Source organism: Bufo bufo, chromosome 3 (genome assembly GCF_905171765.1).
Source record: "Bufo bufo chromosome 3, aBufBuf1.1, whole genome shotgun sequence".
Lineage (NCBI taxonomy): Eukaryota > Metazoa > Chordata > Amphibia > Anura > Bufonidae > Bufo > Bufo bufo.
The window spans coordinates 707155433-707165164 of record NC_053391.1 but is presented as its reverse complement, the minus strand read 5'-3'; positions in this window follow the sequence as shown (position 1 = coordinate 707165164).

Sequence of the window (9732 nt, the reverse complement as noted above, 5' to 3'; positions counted from 1 at the left end):
AAGTGCAACGTAGATTTGAATGAAAAGTAATAGATCCAGCATGGCTAGAGGCTGGATGTTATACACTGTGGTAATGGTAGACTGCATGGCTAGAGGCTGGATGTTATATACTGTGGTAATGGTAGACTGCATGGCTAGAGGCTGGATGTTATACACTGTGGTAATGGTAGACTGCACGGCTAGAGGCTGGATGTTATACACCTGTGGTAATGGTAGACTGCATGACTAGAGGCTGGATGTTATACACTGTGGTAATGGTAGACTGCACGGCTAGAGGCTGGATGTTATACACTGTGGTAATGGTAGACTGCACGGCTAGAGGCTGGATGTTATATACTGTGGTAATGGTAGACTGCACGGCTAGAGGCTGGATGTTATATACTGTGGTAATGGTAGACTGCACGGCTAGAGGCTGGATGTTATATACTGTGGTAATGGTAGACTGCACGGCTAGAGGCTGGATGTTATACACCTGTGGTAATGGTAGACTGCACGGCTAGAGGCTGGATGTTATATACTGTGGTAATGGTAGACTGCACGGCTAGAGGCTGGATGTTATACACTGTGGTAATGGTAGACTGCACGGCTAGAGGCTGGCTGTTATACACTGTGGTAATGGTAGACTGCACGGCTAGTGGGTGGATGTTAGTGGGTGTTATACACTGTGGTAATGTTGCTTAAAGGTGACGCCCAGTCTTGGGCTTTTTCTCTGCCGACCGTATCACAGTCTCTCCGATCGGTAGATGCATTTTTCGGAGCTTTAGGTCTCATCTATGATGACCTGGACTGAATCTCCCTGGCCTAGACTAAATAACGCAGCCTGCGTCAGGGAGAGCATTTGGTGGAGATCTATTGTTCCGAATTTAGGAGGTGGGCTACGGATACTGAGTGGAACGATCCAGCTCTCCGTAGCCAGTTTTGTCAGGAATAATCTGAGAGGCGGAAGGACGCTTTGGCCTTTCATGAGAATCCTGAGTCTTTGGAAGCCGCTATGTCTTTGGCTGTACGTACTGATAGACGCCTGAGAGAGAGATCTAAGGGCCCGCTCTCTCAGGACGCTCTATTACATAACGTACCGTATTCCTTTGACTCGGAGGTGTGAGTGGGGATTCAGAGAATGTGCATTTGTCCTTTGCTGGTAGTACACGATTTCTCCTGACAGCCGAGGGGGCGCTAGAGTAAAAAACGGTGGAAATTAAAGTATTTATCGACAGCGGGGCCGGGGTGAACTTGATTGATGCTCAGTTTGTCCGCATGCACGGGTAATCACCAAGTACATTAAAAAAAGACATTCCTGTATTTTCTATTGATTCTGCCCCTCTTACTCAGAGGTGCTTGTCGCAAGTTTTGCATGACATCAGGTTAAGAGTGGGTGACTTTCATCAAGAAGTTCTCTCGTCTTTTGTCTTGGAAGGTCTCCCTTCCCTGCACCTATGGTTCTGGGTTTACCATGGCTTGCCAAGCAAGGTTGTCGATTGGCAAGCTAGGCAGATTCTGGATTGGGGGACTATTGCATTGATCATTGTCTCAATACATCCTTTTCTGTGGTTACTACTAAGGCTGCACCCTCTTTTATATCCGAGTTTGCAGTTTTTTTTTCTGAGAGTGGATGTCAGGATTTACCTCCCCATCAGGAATATGATTGCCCTGTCAATCTTATTCCTGGGGCTATATTGCCTAAATCTAGGTTGTATAATCTTTCTGGACCTGAAAGGAAGGCCATGAGAGAATATATTGCCGAGAGATTGAAGAAAGGGCACAGAAGACCTTCCAAGTCTCCAGTGGCTGCAGGGTTCTTTGTTGTAATAAAAAAAGGATGGAGGTCTTCGGCCATGTCTGGATTTTCGTGAACTCAATCAGATTACTGTCCGTGATCCTTACCCTCTTCCTTTGATTCCCGATTTCTTTAACCAGATTGTTGGTGCCAAGGTGTTCTCCAAGTTGGACTTAAGGGGGGCATATAATCTGGTTAGGATCAAGGAAGGGGATGAATGGAAGACTGCTTTTAATGCTCCTGAGGGGCACTTTGAGAACCTGGTCATGCCTTTCGGGTTGACCAATGCCCCTGCGGTCTTCTAACATTTTGTGAATGACATCTTTCATCACCTTGTGGGGAGGTTTGTGATCGTGTATGTGGATGACATTCTTATTTATTCTCCTGACATGGAGACACATCAGAATCATGTGAGACAGGTGTCACAGATCCTAAGGGATAATAAATTGTTTGCAAAATTAGAGAAATGTTTTTGCAGTACACGAGGTGCAGTTCTTGGGCTACCTGCTGTCATCTTCGGGTTTTCGAATGGATCCTGAGAAAGTATGTGCTGTATTGAACTGGGATCGACCCGAACATCTAAAGGCTCTTATGTGGTTTTTAGGGTTCACCAACTATTACCATAAATGTATTAAGACTTATTCGACAATAGTAAAACCCTTAACGGACATGACTAAGAAAGGGACGGATGTCTCTGTGTGGTCTGATTCGGCGTTGCAAGCCTTTTCTGCGATTAAGGAATGCTTCTCTTCTGCTCCCATATTGGTGCAGCCAGATGTGTCACAACCGTTTATTATGGAAGTGGACGCCTCCGAGGTGGGGGTAGGAGCAGTTTGCCACAGGGCCCATCACCTGGCAAATGGCGACCATGTGCATTTTTATTTTTTTTTAAACTATCCCCCGCTGAGAAAAATTATGATGTGGGTAACAGAGTTGCTGGCCATTAAATTGGCTTTTGAGGAATGGCGTTATTGGTTGGAAGGGGCGATTCATCCGATCATGGTATTCACTGATCACAAATATCTGGCTTATCTGGAGTCGGCGAAACGACTGAACCCAAGACAAGCCAGATGGGCCCTGTTTTTCACCAGATTCAATTTCACTGTCACCTATCGTCCTGGGATTAAGAATGTCAAGGCAGATGCCTTGTCACGTAGTTTTCCTGGAGGTGGTGATTTTAAAAACCCGAGTCCCATACTGTCTAAAGGGGTGGTGATATCCGCCCTCTACCCTGACCTTGAGATGAAGGTGTTAGAGGCTCAGGGAGACGCACCGAACTCGTGTCCCTCTGGGAAACTATTTGTGCCACCGGAATTGCGTCACAAAGTGTTGGAGGAACATCATTGTACGGTTCTTACAGGACATCCTGGGAGTAGGTCCACTGCCAACCTCATATCTCGTAGATTCTAGTGGCCGGGGTGGCGTAAGTGTGTGAAGGACTATGTGTCAGGCTGTACTACCTGTGCTTGTGCCAAGGTGACACATACTCTACCTTCTCGATCTTTACTTCCGTTACCCATTCCGTCCAGACCATGGACTCATGATCCATGGACTTTATCACTGATCTACCTAATTCTTCAGGAAAGACAGTTATTCTGGTGGTAGTTGATCGCTTTAGTGAAATGTTGCATTTTATTACATTACCAGGCCTACCTAATGCTAAAACCCTTGCACAGGTTTTTGTTGACAACATTGTGAAACTTCATGGCATTCCCTCTGACGTGGTCTCAGATCGTAGGACTCAGTTTGTGTCCAGATTCTGGAAGGCGTTCTGTACTCGTCTGGGAATTCAACTGTCCTTTACTTCGGCTTTTCATCCTCAGTTGAATGGACAGACGGAGCGCACTAATCAGACCCAGGAGATTTACTTGAGAGGTTTGGTATCTGAGAACCAGGAGAAGTGGTCTTCCTTTTTGTCTTTGGCATAGTTTGCCATAAACAATCGTAGTCAAGAGTCCACTGGTGAGTTGCTGTTTTTTGGGGCCTATTGGTTTCACCTGCAGTTTGGCACATTTTCTGGTTCTAATAATTCTGGTATCCCTGAGGAAGAACATTTTTCTTTATCATTGTCATCAATATGGCGAAAAATTCAAAATAACTTGAAAAATATGGGCAACAAATATAAACGTGTGGCTGACAGGAAACATATGAATGTTCCGGACCTAAGTGTGGGTGATTCTGTGTGGCTGTCCACAAGAAACATTAAGTTGCAGGTACCTTCCTGGAAGTTGGGTCTAAGGTTTATCTTATCGGCCCATATAAGATCACGGCCAGTATTAATCCTGTAGCTTTTCGTCTTGAGCTTCCTCAGATCCTAAAAATTCATAATGTGTTCCATAGGTCTTTGTAGAAATAATATGTGGAACCTTTACAGCCATCTTCCTTGCCACCCGCTCTGGTCATGGTGGACGGTAATTTGGAATTCGATATCGCGAAAATAGTTGACTCTCAAGTTCTCCGTGGGTCCCGTCAATATCTCGTCCACTGGAGAGGTTATGGACCGGAGAAGAGGATGTCTGTGCCGGCATCCGACGTTAATGCCAATTGTTTAGTGCAGTGGTGCCCAACCATTTTTCGTCTGAGGGCTGCACTAGATATGGTATAAATTTTGCGGGCCAAAACCAGGGAGCTTTGCCAGAAAGAAATGCAAACCCTGTGAGAGGGCACGTGTGAGCGTTACTACTGTGAAGGGGCAAATATCTGGGCATTTTTACTGTAAAGGGGGCACATCTGAGCATTTTTACTGTAAAGGGGGCACATCTGAGCATTTTTACTGTAAAGGGGGGCATCTGGGCATTTTTACCATGAAGGGGGCTTATGTGAGCATGACTACTGTGAAGGGGGCACATCTGGGCATTACTCCTGTAAAGAGGTCACATCTGGGCATTACTATTGTGAAGGGGGCACATCTGGGCATTACCACTGTGACGGAGGCACATGTGAGTATTACTACCTTGAAGGGGGCACATCTGAGCATTTTTACTGTAAAGGGGGCAAATCTGGGCATTACCCCTGTGAATGGGGCACATCTGGGCATTACCCCTGTAAAGGGGGCACATCTGGGCATTACCCCTGTAAAGGGGTCACATCTGGGCATTACTATTGTGATGGGGGCACATCTGGGCATTACCTCTGTGAAGGAGGCACATGTGAGTATTACTACCTTGAAGGGGGCACATCTGGGCATTACCCCTGTGAAGGGGGAACATCTGGGCAGTATCCCTGTGAAGGGGCACATCTGGGCATTACCCCTGTGAAGGGGGCACATCTGGGCAGTATCCCTGTGAAGGGGCACATCTGGGCATTACCACTGTGAAGGGGGCACATGTGAGCTTTATTATGTAAAGAGGCCACTCTCTCTACTGCCAGCCACAGCGCAGACCACCGCTACCAGTGTCACAATTCCAACCAAGACCAATGAACACCACTCATGTCCTGGCCTTCCCAAACAACAAGAGGGGTTCCCTTCATACCCCTCAAAGGCATGTACTGCTGGACCCCCTGCCACATGGACACCACTGGCCCTTCAGGATATTTACCAACTCTCCTCACTAAGGTACCTGCCACACTCACAGGGGGCAGCCCTCCTGAAACCACACTGCTCACACACAGACCACTGTCGCCTGTGCCCGCCATTAAGCAGTAAGGTGGTCAGCCCTTCCTCCGCACGTAGCAGCGTGCATACAAACAACTACTGGGCGCGAGAAACTTATTACATTTACATTCGTTCTGTGAGTTGCCTTGATATTTAAAATGGCACTTCAGCACTGCACCACAGCAGCCGCCCAGGCGTGTCGCTTCTTCTTCTTCCACTGTGCGCAAGCTCTGCCTCCAATCGTGGCGCGGGCCACATGACACGGCTTTGCGGGCCGGATGTGGCCCGCGGGCCGTAGGTTGGGCATCACTGGTTTATTGAATGCCTTTCATAGATCTCACCCGGATAAGGTCGGTCCTGGGTGCCCGGAGGCCCCCCGTAGAAGGGGGGGTACTGTCACGGACGTTCCAATGGCAGGTACCAGGAGATCAGAGAGACTGGCAACACGTGGGTTAAATTGACAAGTTGCTTGTGGAACTTATTGTGTCTGTGTTTTAGTGAATGCCACACTCCTTACTTCAGGTGTTGCTTGTTGGTAATTTACTGTCACGGCTGTATGTGAGCAACAAGAGTATACACAGTAAAAAGAGCTACTGACCGGACCCAAACTAGGGAGGATAAAGGGTGACCCCTGTCAGACCCTCAAAGCTTTCCCTATTCTGCTAAAGCACATGCCCAGATCCAAATGGCGGAACGAGGCATGCCCACGTGCCTAAGACTGATGACCACTGTAACCCCTACAATAGTGGAAGGGGCACGGCCACCGGTGCCCTACTCAGTATATGGAGGGAACCGTGGCCACCTCAGATCCAGTCAGAAAATAATCAGGTACACAACAATGTCTGTACACTTAGCTGAAGGTGTTGCAGCCGCAGAGAAGACGGATCCAAGGACAGCTGGCAATATCCGGAGTGCTTGCTGCAGCAGAACACAGGTCCAGTGAACTGATAGCTACAAGTGAAGATACTAAAGCAAGAGCTACAACTGAAATGAGAACTATAATCCACGCCCTACAATAGGAGGAGGGGTGATATAAAGAGAGGGAAATCAAACGCATGAGGAACAGCTGGGAGGAAAGAAGCCAAAAGTAAACAGAGCAGTGAGAACTCCTCCCAGCTCTAGTAGTGACATCATCACAGGGGTGGAGAAACAGAGCTGTGAGAACGTCCCAAAGCTCTGGTAGTGACAGTACCCCCCCCCCCCCTCTACGGGTGGACTCCGGACACCCAGGACCCACCTTCTCATGATGAGCCCTATGAAATGCCCTGATGAGGCGAGTGGCTTTAATGTCCGACACCGGAACCCACATCCTCTCCTCAGGACCATAACCCTTCCAATGAACGAGGTACTGAAGAGAACCGCGGACAATGCGAGAGTCCACAATTCTGGAAACCTCAAATTCCAGATTGCCATCAACCAAAATCGGAGGAGGAGGCAAAGAGGAGAGTACCGTGGGCTGGACATATGGTTTTAAGAGAGATCTGTGAAATACATTATGTATCTTCCAAACCCGTGGAAGATCAAGACGGAAGGCAACAGGATTGATGACTGACAAGATTTTATAAGGCCCAATAAACTTGGGACCCAATTTCCAGGAGGGAACCTTCAGTTTAATATTTCTTGTAGACAACCACACCAGATCACCCACATTCAGGTCCGGACCAGGCACACGTCTCTTATCAGCCACACGCCTATACCTCTCACTCATCTTTTTAAGATTACTCTGAATCTTTTGCCAAATGGTAGACAAAGACGAGGAAAATCTCTCCTCCTCAGGTAAACCAGAAAGAGCCCCTCCCGAGAATGTCCCAAACTGCGGATGGAACCCATATGCACCAAAGAATGGTGACTTATCAGAAGATTCCTGACGACGGTTGTTCAGAGCAAACTCAGCAAGAGGGAGAAATGAACACCAATCCTCCTGGTTCTCTGCCACGAAACAGCGCAAATATGTCTCCAGATTCTGATTGAGGCGCTCAGTCTGACCATTCGACTGTGGGTGAAAAGCAGAAGAGAAGGACAGCCGAACCCCCAGGCGAGAACAGAAAGCCTTCCAGAACCTGGACACAAACTGCGTGCCTCTATCGGAAACAATATCAGAGGGAATGCCGTGCAATTTAACAATATGGTCGACAAAAGCTTGCGCCAACGTTTTAGCATTGGGTAAACCAGGGAAAGGTACGAAATGAGCCATCTTGCTAAAACGGTCCACCACCACCAGGATCACCGACTTCCCCGAGGAACGAGGAAGATCCGTGATAAAGTCCATGGACAGGTGTGTCCAAGGACGGGAAGGTATGGGTAACGGGAGAAGGGAACCTGAAGGCCGTGAACGAGGGACCTTAGCGCGAGCGCACGTCTCACAAGCAGCCACAAAACCCTCCACCGACTTACGAAGAGCCGGCCACCAAAATCTCCGAGCAATGAGATCTACCGTGGCTCTACTCCCGGGGTGACCAGCAAGAACCGTATCATGATGCTCCTTAAAGAGTTTGTGACGTAGCTCAGGAGGCACGAATAACTTCCCAGAAGGACAACGGGCAGGTGCCTCAGTCTGGGCAGCCTGGACCTCGGCCTCCAAATCGGAATATAGAGCAGAAACAACTACCCCCTCCGCCAAAATGTGACCCGGGTCCTCGGAGTTTCCTCCTCCCGGAAAACGGCGAGAGAGAGCATCAGCCTTCACATTTTTTATCCCAGGTCGGAATGTAACAACAAAATTGAATCTGGAGAAGAACAGAGACCATCTGGCCTGTCTCGGATTCATACGCCTGGCCGACTCCAAGTATGCCAGATTCTTATGGTCGGTAAAAACGGTGATAGGGTGCCTGGCCCCCTCCAACCAATGGCGCCATTCCTCGAAAGCCAACTTGATGGCCAACAACTCCCTATCTCCCACATCATAGTTTTTCTCTGCCGGGGAGAGTTTTTTAGAGAAAAAGGCACAGGGTCGCCATTTGGCAGGAGAAGGGCCCTGGGACAAAACCGCACCCACACCCACCTCGGAAGCATCCACCTCAACAATAAAAGGTAAGGAAACATCGGGATGCACCAAGACGGGAGCAGACGCAAAACTCTCTTTAATCTTAGAAAAGGCTGCAAGCGCCTCCTCCGACCAAGAGGAAAATCCGCCCCCTTTTTTGTCATGTCAGTAAGGGGTTTGACAACAGAGGAATAATTCAAAATGAACTTTCTGTAATAGTTCGCAAAACCCAGAAAGCGCATCAATGCCTTCTGATTCTCAGGAAGCTCCCACTCAAGTACAGCACGGACCTTCTCCGGATCCATGCGAAAACCAGAAGCAGAGAGGAGAAAACCCAGAAATTGAATCTCCGATACCATATAAAGACATTTCTCCAGCTTGGCGTACAATTTATTTTCCCGCAGAATCTGCAGAACCTGAAAAAGATGATCCTGATGGGTCTGAACATCAGGGGAAAAAATCAAAATATCATCAAGATACACCAATACAAATTTCCCCATTAAATGGTAGAAAATACTATTAACAAAATGCTGAAAGACGGCCGGAGCATTCATCAGGCCGAAAGGCATAACGAGATTCTCGAAATGCCCGTTAGGGGTATTAAAGGCCGTTTTCCATTCATCCCCCTCTCTGACCCTGACCAGGTTGTACGCGCCTCTCAAATCCAATTTGGAAAACACCTTGGCCCCAACAATTTGGTTGAAGAGGTCCGGGATCAGAGGAAGGGGATAGGGATCGCGAATCGTGATACGGTTCAGCTCCCTAAAATCTAGGCAAGGTCTCAGAGAGCCATCTTTTTTTTTAACAAAAAAAAAACCCGCGGCCACAGGTGACTTTGAGGGACGAATATGCCCCTTCTCGAGACTCTCGGAGATATAAGTTCGCATTGCGATTCTTTCCGGTTGTGAGAGATTGTAGAGGCGTGCTTTTGGCAGCTTGGCGCCGGGAATGAGGTTAATGGGACAGTCAAACTCCCGGTGAGGAGGTAGCTCCTGAACACCGCTCTCGGAAAACACGTCCGAGAAATCAGAGAGAAATGATGGTACAGTTTTAGTAGACACCTCTGCAAAAGTCGCTGTGAGACAATTCTCTCTACAAAAGTCACTCCACTCATTTATTTGCCTTCCTTGCCAATCAATAGTGGGGTTATGTCTAGTGAGCCAGGGTAACCCCAAAACTAGAGGAGAAGGCAATCCGTTAAGGACAAAACAAGATATATCCTCCACATGAGTGTCACCTACAGCTAGCCGGATATTGTGAACAATGCCCTTCAGAGATCTCTGTGAGAGTGGAGCAGAGTCAATAGCAAAAACAGGTATATCCTTTTCTAATGTGCAAACCTGAAAACCATGCATGGCTACAAATTGAGTGTCAATAAGA